Source organism: Hermetia illucens, chromosome 5 (genome assembly GCF_905115235.1).
Source record: "Hermetia illucens chromosome 5, iHerIll2.2.curated.20191125, whole genome shotgun sequence".
Taxonomy (NCBI): domain Eukaryota; kingdom Metazoa; phylum Arthropoda; class Insecta; order Diptera; family Stratiomyidae; genus Hermetia; species Hermetia illucens.
Genome location: NC_051853.1, coordinates 106,659,892 through 106,678,229, shown reverse-complemented (window position 1 = coordinate 106,678,229; position 18,338 = coordinate 106,659,892). Strand labels below are relative to the sequence as shown.

General features: G+C 39.7%; 1 protein-coding gene across 3 annotated transcripts in view; it reads left to right on the top strand.

The window, feature by feature from the left end:
- LOC119656899 (acetylcholine receptor subunit alpha-like) overlaps positions 1 to 18,338 on the top strand; it is a 234,465-nt gene that overhangs the window by 27,806 nt on the left and 188,321 nt on the right. For all 3 annotated transcript variants that reach the window (XM_038063583.1, XM_038063582.1, XM_038063581.1), the window contains one exon: positions 7,806 to 7,857. The gene's annotated coding sequence lies outside the window, so the exon portion shown is untranslated. The remainder of the gene's footprint in view (positions 1 to 7,805; positions 7,858 to 18,338) is intronic.

Genomic DNA, 18,338 nt, shown 5'->3' with positions numbered 1-18,338 from the left:
CTGTTCGCAAAAATATCGTTACTGCCGTTTCTTGCGCTTCTCCGTGACTCGTATCAATCGTTAAATCATCGTTGCCAATTCTGATTCATAAGGAGCATATCAATCACATCGGCATAATCCCAGGGCAAGCTCACCTAACCATTTACGGACGATTAGGTAGTCTGTATCACATTCGGCTCACAATATCTTTCTTTTTATTATGCTTTGCACTTAATAAAATTTAGCGATACCAAAGCCCGCATATTGGTCGCGCTGAACTTCGTATCGCCGTCAATATCCAATATCACGAATATGTTTTCCCGAATTGATTGATAGCATTTCCATTTAGGAGTAAGTGAAGTTAATTGCGCATATCATGTCGATTCTCCCCACTTTATCGCCAGAAACGGGCACATCTTTCTGTGTATCTCTAACCATTGTTTCTGCTTGCTACGCTCCCATTTTTAGACGAACACAACTTCGGATATATTGGATGGTGGTCATTTTGTTTCTCCATATAAGGGCAGTTATCTGGAAATAATGACGAAAATATAATTGTTTTATGGACATATCTATTGCTGAACTTTGGCCAATAATCTGGTGATATCACGGGAGGAAGGTTACCAAGGTATCGGTTATTAAAGCAAGTTGGGATTTCATCAAACTACAATACATCGAGCGAGCCTTTTCTTATATAGAAACTTTCATTTATCTTAAAGATAAAACAAAACCTTGTTAAAATCGGTTTACTGTCTGCCTGTCCGTTTGTCTGTCTGTCACGCACTTTTTTCAGAAACTGTTGTACCAATTGACACCAAATTTGGTGGAAAAGTGGGAACTGTGAACACACACGCATGCAATTAGTTACACGCTTCTACGAGGAACTTAAGGGGGTCTCTATACATGTAGGACTACAATTTTCTTTCGCCAAATATAGTCATCATCATTCTCATCATTCTCCTGCCCAACTCAGAAATATTTCAAAAATCACAAAACTGCCACTCTGGTTTCCCAACTTGTTTTTCCAACTTAAGCAACGTTGGCTTGATGGTCATAATAAGGATGTAATCAGAAAGTAAACCATTTAATTTAAATTGGCGGCGTCATTTTATGATATATAATTTGGAAATATAATTTATGGAATTTTTATAGCCAGCATGATTTTCACCAAACTTTCCAACATTGTTATGCTTTTAACGTTACGTGTGTCACCACAAAGATTTGCATTCTTGTAAAGAACGAGTTCACGACGATTATTCTTCAGGAAATTAAAATATTACAAGTTGCTCTTGGTAAATTTAATTAATTGTTTAAATTAATCGAATGTTTGTTGATCATTAAGACTGCAACTGCAATAATTAATTAACTGCTTGTTAACCAGGAGGAAAAAGGGTGACAATTACATTAGGGGTTGTATCATACAATGGAATCATGCTTGGTTCCACCCTAAAACGTCGTGGTGCATAACAATAAAGGAGAACACTAGGGCAATAGCATGCAACTCTGGTTGATGTGCCACGATTTACATATTTAAGGATTTGTGGCTAACGCCGTATTTCTCAGTTGTATTTTATAATCTTTAAACTTTAACCCCTTAAACCCCGTCTCAAACAAAATGAAAAGTAAAACCCTTTTCGAAAGTTATTACAAATCCAAATCCGAAGTTCTCATTGGTGGATAGTAGTGTACAATTGTAATGCTCCTTAACCTGTACCGAAAACTTACAGTTAGAAGTCTGACAGAAACGAGCTCCCAGGGGCAAGAGAGCACTCCTTGCGATAGTCGTCAGAAGCAACCCGACATCGGACTCGCGTTTGCTATCACTTGGCTCTACAGAGTACAAACGCAGATCGGCACAAAGTTCCACCACCTTATATCGCTTAGGCCCAGAATGTCCAGTTTACATCGTTGCAATTCCCGCTCAAGTTGGGGAAAAGGCATTTTGAAGACCCTCGCTACCATTGTCGAGGAGTGTGTGCACTTTCCAGAAACCAATCATAGTCCGTTTTCGATAGCCGAAGCTCGTTGCCGTGAGGACAGTCGTTATTTGAGGCATTGTTGACGTTTCGGTAGCAATGAAGTTTCAAAATTTCCAGGTTGCTAGCCCACAAATCTAAATCCGTTTTAGTCGTCTTACGACAAACAGGAAAGGCTTTGAGTGTATTCTTAAGCCTCAGCCACAGGGCGTGTCATGAGCATACTATGTAAAAATTAGAATTATAACGAATTTTAAAAAAAATCTTGCACTTGCTAGTAGGCTACAATAGTTGATACTGGCTATAAGTTAGGAAGCCTTGATATGTCTGCAGTGTAAAAACATATACGTTCAGTGTGTTGTAGGTGATATCGGAGCAGTCATAGGTAGTCCATCCATCAATGCATAAAATCTTACTTACTTACTTAATTACCTTGAACTTACTTAATTACTTGACTAGAGCATAGAGCAACACCCGAAAATGCTTTTACGAACGGAGTTAAATGGTGTTAAGAAAATCTGGATAGAGTCAAATTTAGTAGAAGAACATGATGTGAGGCCCGAAATTCTGGAAGCACAGTTGTTGATGCCTATGGCAGATTACGTCGAAGTTTCGGATGGAACTCCGAAATGGTAAAAAGTGCTTATAAAATGAGTAGGAAAAAAGATTAGGTAAGGATGTGGGTGAGCAGTTTATCCAGTGGCATTTGCTGACATTGGATACCAATTCATTGACAAATTGTATTATAGAGAGACATACTCTTTTGAGGACGCCACAGAAGAATAGAGATTAACTCCTTCCGTGTAAAGCAAATAAGAGCAAGCGACGTATGGAAAGTTGTTGACGAAATATACAAATAGTTAAAGAGATCTGGATGGATCTTTGATATCACCAAAGAAACGGGATAAAAGAGCCATACAACAAGTGACAGGATAGGATAAGGCAGGAGAAATAATTAGTGAGCAGAGTTTGAACAGATTCGTGTAGATACCTTGCACTTCCTGGAAATTTAAACTTTTAATAGCAAAGTTGGTGGAGTCTTGTAAACTAGTAGCCGTGGCTCGACATTTTTCAAATTCATGTTACTTTTAGCTATAAGATGCCAAATTGAGCAACCAGTATAAAATGGAAATAATCTGTTATACCTTTCGAGATTCGTGTGAAATCCTTCGGTTGATGGCATTTATTTTCCTTTAATTTCAATCTGATATCTGAATTTATTTGATTTGTGTAACCTTGGACATTGGTTGGAAGTTATAAATAGTTCTTCTGCCTGTTAGCTATCTTCATTGATCGACTCCGTGCTCGGAAAACTAACATTTCATCAAAATGTTTTTTATTACCTTATTACCATTCGTCACAATCTCTGTTTTTAAGGTTTTGTGTGAAACAAAACCTTATTAGAATCGATTCGATGTCTGTCTGTCCGTCTGTCTGTCTCTCTGCCACAGCCGATTTATTCGGAAATAATGTATATATAGTATATGAGGGACATTATACAAAAGCCATTCTAGTATCGACAATGAAGTGTACTTGGGGTTGTTGTCCTCTTAGAAGACAAAGGTTATTCTATGCCTAAGATAGCGTTTTGTAACAATTTAAAACGCAGCACATTAGAGTATACTTCCTTTGCATATGCTAGTCAATAAATACCAATCTATTCACTCTGGTCGCTGTAAAGCCTCAACTGATTTCTGGCACCCGGTTTCCGGGTTGTAAGTTTTAAGCTCTGTAGGGGCTTACCTTCAAAATCCTGATTTTACTTTAGTCAAACCGCAGAATTGAATAACTAAAACCCAAAAATTTTGATAACATCCTCTTTCAGATAGGCAAGCTCTTTTGGGAAATGAACAGTTTTCTTCTGGTCGGGCGAATATGAAACTTCGCTACCTACAATAGTCTATATATACTCTAGAAGTCAACCTATCCGTCAGTATTTTGTGACATCTTCCAATGTCGTGGCACTTTTGATCCGACTTTAATATATGTAAATATCCAATAACGTCACATTGTTCCGCAGTACGTTATTCCACTTTATCTCCAACAAATTTATTTAAGCCTTTTTTGTTGCGACGGACTGCATTCACAGAAGCCGCTATTTTGTTTTTGTGATTTTACGAAAATTTTTGACTTACAATATTTCACGAAGTGACGATAGGCAGCGAAGCGTTACCAGTTCAAATATTCAATTCGCTTCCGTTTCTTTAGAAAAAGTACTGAGATCCTGATGAACGTCAAAACGTAGAAAATTTAGTACTTTTGATACTAAAAAATCAACACTGATTGCGGTCACACATACGTATCATATTTGCAATTATCCCTGAAAAAGAAATTGTTTATGTTACAACAAATATCGTAAACTAGCAGCATGAGAACAAATTCCAAACGCTCAAAGCAATTTCTCATCGAAAAAAATATACCTAAAAACCATCAAACTGGCTATATTTATAGAGAAATGAGACAAAAACAAAATTAGGGAGAAATTTTATTAGATAGAATGTGTTTGCCATTGGCCCTGCTCGTGGAGCGTAGGACGTGAATAATGTATAAATGCCAGAAATCCACTATTTTTTCCAATTCCCTTTAGAAATTCTAGGAAAGCAACACCATTGACTAAATATTTTTAGGGCGATCCACAACTCATCTTCTAATTCAGCTGAAAAAGGCCGCAAGAGTACATAGACATACGTATAACGAAAAAATAAATATTCATCGACCCTAACAAACATGGCAACTTTTACTTTTGGTTTATAAAGCGATTATTAGAAACACTTCCTTGCCGATGAGGAAAAACACCAATAAGGTTGTTCAAATCCCTCAATCACACAATGATATTTCTAAATGAGAAATTACAAACAGTTCCATAGAGACAAAATTCAGATACAGAGTGCAGATTATCCGGAAAAACGATGCCCGGGGTGAAAATCCTATAGGCCGAGGGTGAAAATTATGCCCCCCTTAAACCCCCTATTCCGGACCCCCGAGAAAAATCCCGCCGCGGGAGAATCTCCCTCCCTCCTCTCGCCAGGCCTGATTACTGAATGTAAATATTAAGATGTGTTAACGAAAAATATAAATTGTTACCAAAACAGAATTTACTATTACATTATTAACCGCCAAACAAGTCAAAAGCGAAAGCGCAATGTGTCAGGAATAAAAGGTCGTGTGTATGGTACTTAGTGCATTTCTTATCTAATTATATTTAGATGCATGACATTGGTACGTAATATATATGTATGCAGTACATCACACTTTTTACTTTAGTGTAATTTTGGCATTTCATATCTGTAAATTTACACGAAACAAAGACCTTAATCTAATATAACTTTCTTGTATCATACTCCCTGTTATGACTTATGCTACTGTAACTTTTATGGTTTTGTTTGGCACATTGGAGGCGCGAAGCTAGGTGTCAATATGGCTTCATCTGGTCCCTAAGCCAAACGGCGAATGGCGACCATGCGGAGATTATAGATGTCTGAACGCTCAGACAATTCCGGACCGTTATCTCATAAGACTCATCCATGATTTCGCGCACTCGCTAACGAATTGCCCTGTTTTTTGTACGACTTTGGATCTAGCCAAGGCGTACCAAATCCCCGTAGCTCCCGAAAGCATTCCGAAAACGGCTTCGAGTTCACTAGGATGACTTTCGGCTTGTGCAACGCTGAGCAGGCTTTCCAGAGGTTCATCCACTCTGTTTTACGAAACTTAAACTTTTGTTTCGTATATATGGATGATGTTTTGGTCGCTTCCGAATCTGAGCACTTAGAGCATCCCGAGTGCAGTTTTCAACGTCTCTCTGAGGCCGGACTTGTCCTAAACGTTGAAAAACGTAGATTTCTGCAGGAGCAGGTGAAATTTCTCGGCCACTTAGCTACCCCTGACGGCATCTGAGGACACTACTGACATTTCCTCAGCCAGATGCTCCACTAGATGTGTTCGTCAGATACTGTGGTAGGCACCGCTCTGCACCAACGAGTGAATCAAACTGGCCATCGTTGAGCTTGTTTTCAAAACAGCTCAACCCAGCTCAACGCAATTACAGCGGCTACGCATCGTAAACTACTCGCCGCGCACCTCGTTAAAAAATACTTCCGTTTCTCCCCTGAGGGCAGGCCGTTCGCTGGGTTCACGGACCACAAGCCCCTTACATTCACACTTATACAAAAGCCAGGCAAAGGGTCCCCTTGCCAACTTAGGCACTAGAGTTATATCAGCCAGTTTACTTCTAATATCCAACATGTGTCTGGTAAAGACAATGTTATTGCAGACGCTTTGTCTCAAATTTCTGAGGTCACAGTCCGCACCTCGGTCAATTATACCGCAAGGTACAAAAAAAACCACTCCGAGGTTCAGAGCCTGAAGGCAAATTCCAAACATAAATTCGAGGAATTTCCCATTTTCGGCTCATACTCTTGCTTACTCTGCGAAACCTCAAATAGGGGACCCAGGCCATTCATTCTGGCTGATTTTCGCCGGGAAGTATTCCACGCAATTCACGATCTTACGCACCCAGGCGTCAGGACGAAGAACTGGTTAGTCATTGAAAAATATTTCTGGCCGTCCATGAACAAGGATGTAAATTCTGCATCGGGTGCCAGAAGTGCAAGATCAACAAGCACGCTCGAAAAGAAGTAGGTGTGTGCCCTCGGTCAACCAAGCGCCTTCACACCATCAATCTCGACGGAGAATCTACCAATCCCCGCCGATCTTGTTCTGGACATCAGAGCAGGGTTAAACGACTCGGGAATGGAACGTCTGCTTAGGGATGCGATTTTGAAAATGTCGCCGACTCCACCGTCCAGCACACGTCAACACCCCCAGGGGCCTCGGAACGTGTGACCAGGTCCTCATCAGGGTAGATGCCCCTCGGAAGCCGCTGCAACCATGATAGGAGGGCCTCTTTAAAGTTCTGGAACGAGGCGAGCACTCGTTCAAACTCGACGTCCGAGGCGGGCCCAAATGGGTATCCTTGTCGAGGCTGAGAGCCTTCGACGAGCCGGCGGCCGCTTGAAAGAAGCACCCGCGAACGTCAGATTCGCGTGGTGGGGCGGAGTGATGTGGCGGCACACCGGAGGCGCAAACCTAGGCGTCAATATGAATTCGTCTCCACCGCTGCATTCAATGCCCGCAGAAACAGTTGACGGACTAACGGGAGATTGGAGCGGCAAATGTCAAGAATGAATGTGTCAAGAGAGTCTGATGAAAAGTGGAGTCACGTCCACCGACCGCAGAGGGATATAAAGAAAAGAAATTTAAAGTTAACTGATTGAACCTGTTGGAATTTAAATATATTTTCATGATATTGTTAATAACATAAATTTGTTTAAATAAAAGACCCCCAGAGTTCCAAGAGGAACTTAAGGGGGGGGGGCGGACTTCAGTCGATTTACAAGAAATATAAAAGCATACTATTTTCAACTTTATTCGAGCATAAATTGCCACAGACTCATATAGGCTTCTTGCATCTTGCTTTTTTTTAGATTTTTGTGTTCGATATGCTTCTGAGAGGGGATTGAAAATTCAGTTTTTCATACTCCCACTCGCCTTTTTTTAGAATAAATTTCAAAACAATGACTTGCATTGTAAAGTGCTAATTAAGAGTTGTCATACCCCACATAGCTGCATTCAGTGGAAAATTGTGTTCCCCTTTCGGTTCATGTCATTCACCGCATGCACGAAGGTTCACAGTATCAACCTTTCGTATCAAAGGATATAACCCCCTCAGAGTAAATCGTATGTGACGTGTAAGCCGATTTCATTATATTCTATTTTGTCTTTTTTTAAAACAAAACCTTAAAAACCTTATGGAGATGCAAACTATAACGTTGGATTTTACATTTTCAGGCAGATGCTGTTGAAGTCGTAGCATAATTTGATACAATGCGCACATCAAGGGGTAAGCCAATTACAATCAATTAACTTTATTTACTTGCACTGGCTAAAAATTGTCATCTTGAAGTAATGTGTCAACGAATCAGACATGAAGTCATAGGACATTTTGTTGCAATCCAGATATGAAGTTCTTTTCTGAATAATTTCTTGCTTTTTCGATCTTAGAAGTAAAATAATGTTTTTGATTGAATTCATATCTCGAAAGGTAGATGGTTCTTCAACGCACAATAAAAAAATAAATATGCTGACCTTTTAATTTAAAAAAGCAAAATGCTTTTTATTGAATTTTATAATTTATCAATTGGACCCTCGTGTAGGAGGATAACAAGTCGGAAACCTTGTAGATTTTTATGTAAAAATACTTGCTAGATGCTCCTAACATGTATGTATTAAGTAAATCGGCTATTTACTTTAATGTGATGCTGTCACTTTATGTAGCTATGTAGACCACTTTAATGTGCAGTAATTTTACCTAAAACGTAGAACTTCGATCTAGTATGCCTTAGTTAATAATAGTACCGTCTTCTTCTTTTTCATCAGCCTTTGTCCCGTTCACAAGCGGGATCGGCTTATCGTGATCAGTTTCGCCAGTTTCTTTTATCAAAAGCCTGATCTGGATACAAACGTCCACGAGGACCATTTCTGGACAAGTTGCTCGAGATCATTTTCATTATTAAACGCCAGGAAAACATCCTCTGTATAAAGCAGCGTATAGGGCTCTGGACGTTGGATGTCCCGTGCGATAGTGCCCATAACAAGAACAAAGAGGAGTGGAAAGAGGGCGCTTCTTTGATGAACACCAACAGAGACATGAAGCGGTTTTGATACACCCGCCACAGTTGACCCCAGCGCACGAGTTCTTCTGGCACTAAATGCTGTCGGCACACGGTCAAACGCTTTCTCTAAATGCAAGAGTGCAATGTTTCTCCATAAGTAAAAGCGCAACGTGTATTGCGTCAATAGTTCCGCACATCTTGCCCAACCCGGCTTGATTCACGGTTATTTAAACAATTTTGCGAATACGGTTGCGAAAATCTTGACCGAATTTGAACATTCTACTGGACTAACTTTCTTTTTCCATATTGGAACTATGATACTTTCTTGGCAGTCAGATAGTGTTCTAACCCGATCAACAAATCCACTGATTTACAGTGCTGGGACCTAGGTCTTTGCTTTCCACAGTTCAGATGCGATGTCGTCAGGTCCTCCGGCTTTCCCCGATTTCATTCATTCATTTTATTGCTTGTTCGACTTCAGTTGCGCTGAAAGATGGAATTGCTCTAAATGCCGGCAATGACTGTAGAAGTGGAAGATGAACAAATTATTCCGTTAAAATCTGCTCGAAATATTCTCACCACCTATCCGTCGCGGCCTGACGATCGGTGAGCAAAGTACCGTTCTTGTTATTCACAGAAGTGTTCGATATCCTGTGTGCGTTCATTTCGGCTTTTGGCAAATCGATACAGATCTCTTTCCCCATCCCGAGTGTCCAGTTTATCGTAAAGAATTTTGGAATGGTCCGCTCGGTGACAGCGATCGCTTTCTTTGCTTCCCGGATGGCATTTTTATAAATTTAGCAACTGGCACGCGTTTTATCATGGAGAAACTTGTGGCAGAGGCGTTTCTTTTCAAGAACCTTCATTTCAACATCTTCATTCTAAAGCCAAGTATCTCGGTTGATAAACCGCTTACCAGGCTTGGTAACCCCGAGTGTTGCAAAGGCCACTTTGTGGATCGTGTCTTTCATTTGGTTCCACGATTCTTTCACATTCCTAATGGTTGGCAATTGCGTAAGTGAGATAATTTTTTCTTTCCTTTTACGAAATCGCCACCGTTTGATGTGCGCCAGGCCAGTGCGTTCCTCACGCTCTTTTATCGGTGACTTGATTCGCAAGACGGCAATCAACGATGGATATTGAGGTGCGATAATCTGACAGAAAAGGGCTTTACAATCTGTGACGGTAGTAAAATGACGGCGTCTTACGAGAATATAGTCAATTTGCGTTTTACTATTCCCACTGTAAAATGTAGGAAAATGAGAAAATCATTTGATGAACCATGTATTCATAAGTATAATGTCATGGGTATCCGCAAAATCGACTATACGCTCGCCACCCTCATTTCACGCTCCAAATCCCTTTTCTTCATGGCACCTGTTACCGCCTGCCTTTTCATCCACATGATCATGATGCACGTGCATTGTAGTTCTTTGCGTCGAGAAATTGCCAGAAGGCATTTTTCTTCATATGGGGTGCATACGCGGTGAAGAAGTAAATAGTACGATTAGCTAATAAAATGATGAGCCGAGATGGCAATGCCAACAGCGTATTGAGTGTGCGGCCTACCAATATAGAAGCTTATAACCATTTTTACCACGTTCGCGTTCTATGTCGCAGCTTTTGGCACCAGACCATGAGGTTTCTTGTCGAGAGCAGATATCAATGCGCCTTTTCCGAAGGGCTCTTGCGAGTTCCTCGGTCTTTCTTGTTAAGATGCCAATATTTAGCGTGCACTTACTTACGTCTTGACGCCACCCATGCCGGGGGCCGTCCTGACGCGTCGACTGAGGCGAATGCCCTAGCATTTCTGTATCCGGCCTGACGCGGAACCTGTCACCAAGAAAGACCAGCTAAGATTCAGCATAGTGGAATAACTCCTCTTTGGTGATCTCAACATTTAATTTTTGTTTTACTGAGGATAGTACAAAGTACGCTGCCTTAAACCCTCCTCCTTTACCTGGGCTTGGGACCAACACGCTTTGTAAATAACATGGCGGAGTTTTGTTAATAGTACTACCTTTCCAAAGAAATTTTTAGTTTGGTGCTCAACATACACTGTAATGTGTGTTGCTGCAATTTTTGTTATTTTTCTCATGAACTCATCGGTGACTTCTGGTAATTTTCCAAAATGTAATAGCATGCTATTATTACCTTTATGTGAGTAGATATCGGCATGGGAGTATTGTTAGGGCTAGAAATCATATAGGAAAATCATTACCATAGAGTAGAAGTTTTTGAGTTATTTTGAATGCAATCCTAGAAAAGGTTATTTTACGAAAACCCCTGCTTAAAATTTTAGTGAAGGAAAAAAGTTGTGACTCATCAACAAATCCGAATCCAAAATCCGAAAGAAAACCTTTGGGAACCCCTTTCATAAGGTCCCTGCTGCGTTGATTTCACTATTACAATTACAGTTTCCATCTATTTGGTATCCCAAGAAGACTACATATAGACAGAAAGTGAAAATGCCTAGGTAAACCTTGAATTTTTACGGGACAAAAGTGGTAATGTCCGGTAGATGGGGCTTTTCATTCCTCTTCATGTAGAGTAAGTTGCCTCTGCCCTGGACAAAACTGCGAGACATGCACTTTTACTTGCCAAGAATGAGGGGCCGTGCACCACAACCATGGAAGTATGTTGCTTTCCAACTGGTCCAGCCCGCCATCAACTGCATAGCGGGCTTAGGACTCCCTCGATTCCCAAACAAAAATCAAGTTTAGCTTCGGCCTGCTTAGGCGTGAATATTACTTAGCGGTTTTTGTTCTCGGTATAATTCATACACATGTCTTGTTTTTTATATAAGGAAGCAAATGTCACCTTTAAACCACTTCGGTCACGCTGCTCCCAGGGCAGAGGTGGAGCAGCGTCTCATGGTTTGCCCTGGACGAAACCACAAGTTATACACGTAGAAGTATTGGTTTCCATTTCTGTCATGATGTAAGGATGTCAGTGGACGTGGTTGCTTTTGTATAGAAATGTTCCAGCTTAGTGCCGAGTTAGTCCTAGAAAGTGGTAATCTGAATAATATCACAATGTCACTTTTTGTGGTTTTTTGTAATTTGTTGCCTAAACATAAATCTAACACACAATACATTAAGAGATGCGTAGATTTCACCGCGGCCTTGACTCGGCCTCGAACCGGATAGTTCATCTTTCGTCCTCCTTAACTTTAAAGGTTCACCTCCTGTGTATAGTCTTCTTTGGTGTGCATCCATTCGAACTTGACTGCCATTGTTGTACCTCATCAATTCCATTCCGAATTTCTTTAAATGCTACATATGCTCCAACAAGTTGGTTAGCGTTTTAGATTGTTAAAGGCGCATTAAGATGCTTTAGAACCAGCACTGTTCAAACCGCAGTGTCATAACTAGACCCATTGCTACAATATCGTCTGCTCGGTAGCTTGGATGCCCGCCTTTTACTATCTTGATTTCCTTCTGAATAAGACATTTTCGAAGCGCGTACTGTATCACGCGTAGATATAGGTGAATATTGTGAGACACGTGAGTTGGCAATTTAGTTTCAGGAAACCAAATAAAATAACCATTTGAAACTTTGGTTTTTTTTACGATTGTGCAAGGAGGACACCACCACCTGTGCATACTTTTTGTTAAAGGCTATCCTAGTTCAAAATTTAGGTACTTTTTCAAAGATTTTTTAAATAAGAAATAGGAACAAGTTGTTTCCAAAATGTGGAGAGGTATTTACTACAAAATAAACTATACGTATAAATATATGTTGATGAAAAATTATTGGAGCTTGTTTAATTTATGCGCCATCTGCTGAGACCGCGAAAAAAAATTATAGCTCCACTTTTGGAGTGACTGGGTCATAGAAATTCGAAATGATTTTTGTTGTTGATGTAGTTATTTCCTTGATCGTACAACTAGAATTTTTGCAAAATATTGGAATTTGGCAAAATGGCGAAATTTTGTAAGAAACGTAGCTAAAAAAACTTTGGTCTCTGACCTGTCAAGTTGACATTTCTTATTTAATCAAAAAACCATTAGGTGATAGTGGAAACAAATATGTAGTTTCATGACTTAGTTACGATTCAAGATGATCCTAGAAACTATCACGCTGCTTGTACTTTGAAAGGAAACTGTAAAACGTCCACAATCACGCAACAAAACCGAGTAAAGTGCTAAGCTAAAAGGGTCTAGAAAAGCACCCCTGTAATCGTCCTCTTGAATAGCTTTCACACAGAATAAACGCCTGAAAATTTTGAATATAAATCGTGTTTATTTGACTTGCTTCTTCTCAAACTTCTAAAACTACGTTTTATACCTTAAGCGTAAGTTTCAACAACTCGTAATTCAAATTGGAATACACTCGCTTATCAAAGAAATTTTATATTACAATCTTCTATTATAACGAGGAAAAACACAAGTCTGACTGCGGTAAAAGCTGGAGACAGAAGAACTTACGGCATTTTTTTCACCGCCTGCCCTCCACTCCTGTAGCGAGTTCTAAAATGTGTGGAGAGCGCCGGTGACGTCATCTAACCGGTCGCATTCGCAACATTCGAAATAAATTTCGACCCAATTGTCGGCCACCTTGGGATAGTAGGTTGCACTGCATGGCGTTACCGGCAATATAATTATTGCCCCTCGTTAATGTGTGACTTTTGAAGAATCGTTGCTTCGCCTGCTTGCTTGATAAATTCTGGGCTTATCTTTGTACTCAGCATATACATTGGCAAAGGGACAAAGTGCCAGAGTAAACCATTATAGCTTTCATAGTTATTCTGGATATTTCGCATTCTTCCACCAAGCACGACTTTCGAGCGCGAAAATATGGATTCCGTAAGCCCCTAACACTTCAAATCTATACGGAGTTGGGCCTCAAAATTTTATTTTGTATGGCAGAAACTATTGAAAAATCAAAAAAAAATTAAAAACAAAACAAACAAAATTACATTTTATTCATATTTATTTAGTGTTATATGCACATAGAATAGTTGGGAAAAGAGGAATTCAGTTCCTATTCCACAGACGCAGATACGATTGCATTATGGTCATACGACCGGAGTGAGGGTTTAACGTTTTGTGTAGAATAAAATTAGCTTTTTAGACATAATAGGAAAAATGTAAAAATAAAAATAATAATGGTTAACTTTAACCCAGTGTCCGGATGACTCAAGTGGTTAGAGCGCTGAACTGCCGTAGCGGAAGGTCGCGGTTCAAATCTCACTGGGGCAGAGGAATTTGTTATCGTGACTGGATGTCGGATACCAGTCGACTCAGTTGTGAATGAGTACCTGAGTCAAATCAGGGTAATAATCTCGGGCGAGTGCAATGCTGATCATTGTCTCCCACAGTGTACTGTGTTGCACCGTTACAGTTTTGAATGGAGTGCTCGAATACAATTCAAAGCCCTGATCCGATATGGATTCTTGTGCCATTATTATTATTAAATTTAAACCAAGAAAAGAAAATAACAAAAAAAATTATTATTGTGAGTTCTTTTCCAAAAATTTCCCAAAATTTTCGCGACTAAATCAAATAAATTCTTTATAACATTTTGCATATGCAGGGTGTCCCGCCGGCCGTGTGAAGAAAAATTGTGCTATAGAGCTTTAAAAGAAGTAGAAGGGCATAAAAACGAGTATCCAATTATTATTTATTATTTTTACAGTCGTTCTAGAAAATAAACATAATTTTATGGGAAGAGAAAGAAAACTAACAGAAAAGAGACCAGAAAACAGAGAGGACAAGAGAGAGAGGCTTTCTCTGCTTGATGTAGTCCACCAATGTTAGTTGCCAATTTACGACTCCGCACAAATTCCCGGCTTGAACTGTTCTAGAATCTACTGATAGTGGTTAAATTATAAACATGAAAAAAATTTGAATTTTGGAATTTCAGAAACCTCTTGATTTGGTTAAACTGTCAAAGTAAATGATAAAGAGTATCTCATCATCATCAACGGCGCAACAACCGGTATCCGGTCTAGACCTGCCTTAATAAGGAACTTCAGACATTTCGGTTTTGCGCCGAGGTCCACCAATTCGATATCCTTAAAAGCTGTCTGGCGTCCTGACTTACGCCATTGCTCCATCTTAGGCAGGGTCTGCCTCGTCTTCTTTTTCTACCATATGTAGATATTGCTTTTATAGACTTTCCGGGTGGGATCATCCTCATCCATACGAATTAAGTGACCCGCCCACCATAACCTATTGAGCCGGATTTTATCCACAACCGGACGATCATGGTATCGTTCATAGATTTCGTCATTGTGTAGGCTACGGAATCGTCCATCCTCATGTAGAAGTTCAAAAATTCTTCGGAGGATTCTTCTCTCGAACGCAGTCAAGAGTTCGCAATTTTTCTTGCTAAGAACCCAAGTATCCGAGGAATACATGAGGACTGGCAAGATCATAGTCTTGTACAGTAAGAGCTTTGATCCTATGGTGGGACGTTTCGAGCGGAACAGTTTTTGTAAGCTGAAATAGGCTCTGTTGGCTGACAACAACCGTGCGCGGATTTCATCATCGTAGCTGTTATCGGTTGTGATTTTCGACACTAGATAGGAGAAATCGTCAACGGTCTCAAAGTTGTATTCCCCTATCTTTATTCTTCCCGTTTGACCAGTGCGGTTTGATGTTGTTGGCTGGTTCGTTTTCGGTGCTGAGGTTGCCATCATATATTTTGTCTTGCCTTCATTGCCTTCATGTGCAGCCCAAGATCTCGCGCCGCCTGCTCGATCTGGATGAAGGCAGTTTGTACTTATCGGGTGGTTCTTCCCATGATGTCGATATCGTCAGCATAGGCCATTAGTTGGGTGGACTTAAAGAGGATCGTATCACTCACATTTACCTCAGTATCACGGATCACTTTCTCCAGGACCAGGTTAAAGAGGACGCATGATAGGGCATCCCGTTGTCGTAGACCGAAGAATATCAGAACCGATTGAAGCTGATTCTTACATTTTTAAAGGAAAGTAGGAAAAAGTAAATATTATATATGGGTGTATACGTACGTATACGTGTATACGTATACGTACATATTTGCACCCAACAGTCCTTTAAAAGAATATTAACTGCCTCTTCACCATGTTTTGCACTATCTGAAAACTTCTACGATTATGCTACTAAACCAATCTTCTTATAGAAATAAGGAGCAGCACCAGAATCGAGAAGTTCATGCTTCAGCTATTTATCTTCACGAGAAGTTGTCGATGTGGACCGTTGATGCTCAGTGTTAGAGTCGTATGTGCTTAATTAGCCTCTGATGAGCATGAGGATGTACGGCCCTCATTAGAACGGAATTACTACTATCGATGAAGTCATGCTGTGAAACGAGGAGTACTAAAATTTAATCGTCTTCCGGCAACATTCCCATCATGCTTCGCTGGAAATCATCTCCATCACGTTTCCGCTGGGAACGTTTTCAATATTACATTATCACCCGTACTTTATGCAGTGTACCGTGTCATTTTATATCGTTGGGGTGTTACCAATTTAAGCATTCGTTGTAGTTATCGTTCTGAGGTTGACACGAAATGAAACTTTGTGCAGCGATTACACATTTAAGTATATGAGTACACAAAATCATTTCAAATTGGCTTCAAACCCAAGCAAAACAGAATACAATCAATAACTTACTTTTTTGCAAATGTGCATGTGATTTACCCTTTTTGCTCATCTTGGTAACCCTGTTCTGGTGTATATTTCTAGAAGAAAGTATTATGGAGAAATTAAAGTATTCTTAGGCAGATACCTACTTTACCCGCCTCAACTTTTATATCTCGAAAAGCTGCTTAGTATGCAGGAGATTCGTCGTGGAGTATGTCTACTCTCTGATATGTGCTAACAATTTATTGATAAGAAGGACCAAGGACCCATGCTGCTCTCTGTCGAACCAACGATATACGAAGATTTTTCGGAATGCCGTAATACAAGAGTATGCATGGCCTTACCCGTCGTTCTGAGTTAATATTGAAACCTTTATGTTGTGCTGTTGGGCGGGAGAAATCATGATATTTACCTTTTCATGTAATATTCAGATAAAATTTTTATTATCTATTTCTCTGAATGTTGTTCGGATATCTCCGAAGGTGAAATGGATTTAAAAGTTTGGGAAGCAAGATGCATAAGGGTGTTTCCATGAATACTTCGTTCGTTTCTGGGGAAATACTGGAAACAAATTCTATGTGCTTTTCACATCTGAATTGTGTAATTTTCAATTCATCTGTCAATTACGGATAGCGTCGTCGTTTCTACATTACATACGTGTGGAGACAATCAATTGAATCTATTGCTAAAAATGTGAAAAGATAGACTAAGCAGGTACGAAAGTTTGCAACTTAATTTCATAACGATAGCTAGCTACTTATGACGCGTTATCCTGACGCTCTAGAGTAGGTATTGTATAAACTTTCGAATCTTCATCGCCATATATACAGTGAGCGCAATTTCTATATGCGGAGTCACATTTTTCCTCTTTTTCTTAGAAAATGCATAGAATGCCAAGATTGTGTGAAACAATTGAAGGGAGTTCCTTGGTTTTCTGAGAATTCGTTATGACAGCGGCATTTAGTTTAGCTGAAAATGTACGATATTTTGTTTTTGATCGAAAGCGATCATTTGCAAGTACGCAATTTCTATAAACGCAGGTAGCTAAAACGTCTATAAAATTACATTTGAAAAGCTTTTTTTGTAGTTAAAAGGTGGGACGTGAAATGTTGTAGTGTTCTATGTAAAACGGTGCTCAACTTTTTTTAACTATAGCAACGCCTCGTGGAAAAGTATTAACCGATGAAGAAAAAGTCCAACTTGCCAGAACGGAAGATGTTGCGATGTTGAGGGAAATTAGTAGATCCGACGGAGTTGCGCGGAATTTCTTTAGATTAAAGGGAAAATATGGTACAAAAAAGCATCCGCGTGAAAATGAAAAAATCGGGAAAAGAGTAATCGCCTGATTAAAGAGGAAGCTACTAGAAATAAACTTTGGTTCGTTCCAGATTATGCCGAAATTACTTCTTCCTATTAAGAAGAGATGGTTGCAACAGATTTTCCTTACTGATAACAGCATTAACTATAAAAAACCTGCTAAAGTAACTCATTTAACACCGACAAATAATAAGACTCGTTTCAAATTGGATAGACGTGGATGAAATGGGAAGAAAAATGGGAGGCAGTAATTTTTTCGGAAGAGAAGAAACTGAAGCTTTACGGCCCAGCTGGATTAGCGCATTTTGGCACGATCTAAAAAAATGAAGCTCCTCGAATGAGTCGCAACTTTGGAGGCGGCAGTGTTATGGTTTGGGGGCATTTTCTTTTCCCTGTAACCTTCGACAGAGAATCGTACCAACCAATATTAACTCAGTAATTTATACTGAGCTTCTGGAAGCCATTTTGATGCCGCATTTAGATGATAATAATAAAATTGACTGGAATTTCCAACATAATAACGCCGCGGTACACGCTACTGCATACACGAAATCATTTTTAAATGACAAACAAATAAAAAATTTGCAGTGGTCCCATCGAAGTCTTGATCTTAACCCCATGGAGAATATACGGGGATACTTGCAATGAAAGTCTATGCGAATGAACGCCAATTTTCGAAGTCATAAGGTCCAATGAGGGCAAAACAAAGTATCAGTAACTAGTCAATATGCGTTTATTTATTTCAATAAGCTGAAAAGTGCAGTGTTGTATATACGCAAGAATTTGCGCAGTAAAAATGTAATTTTTGGCAATTT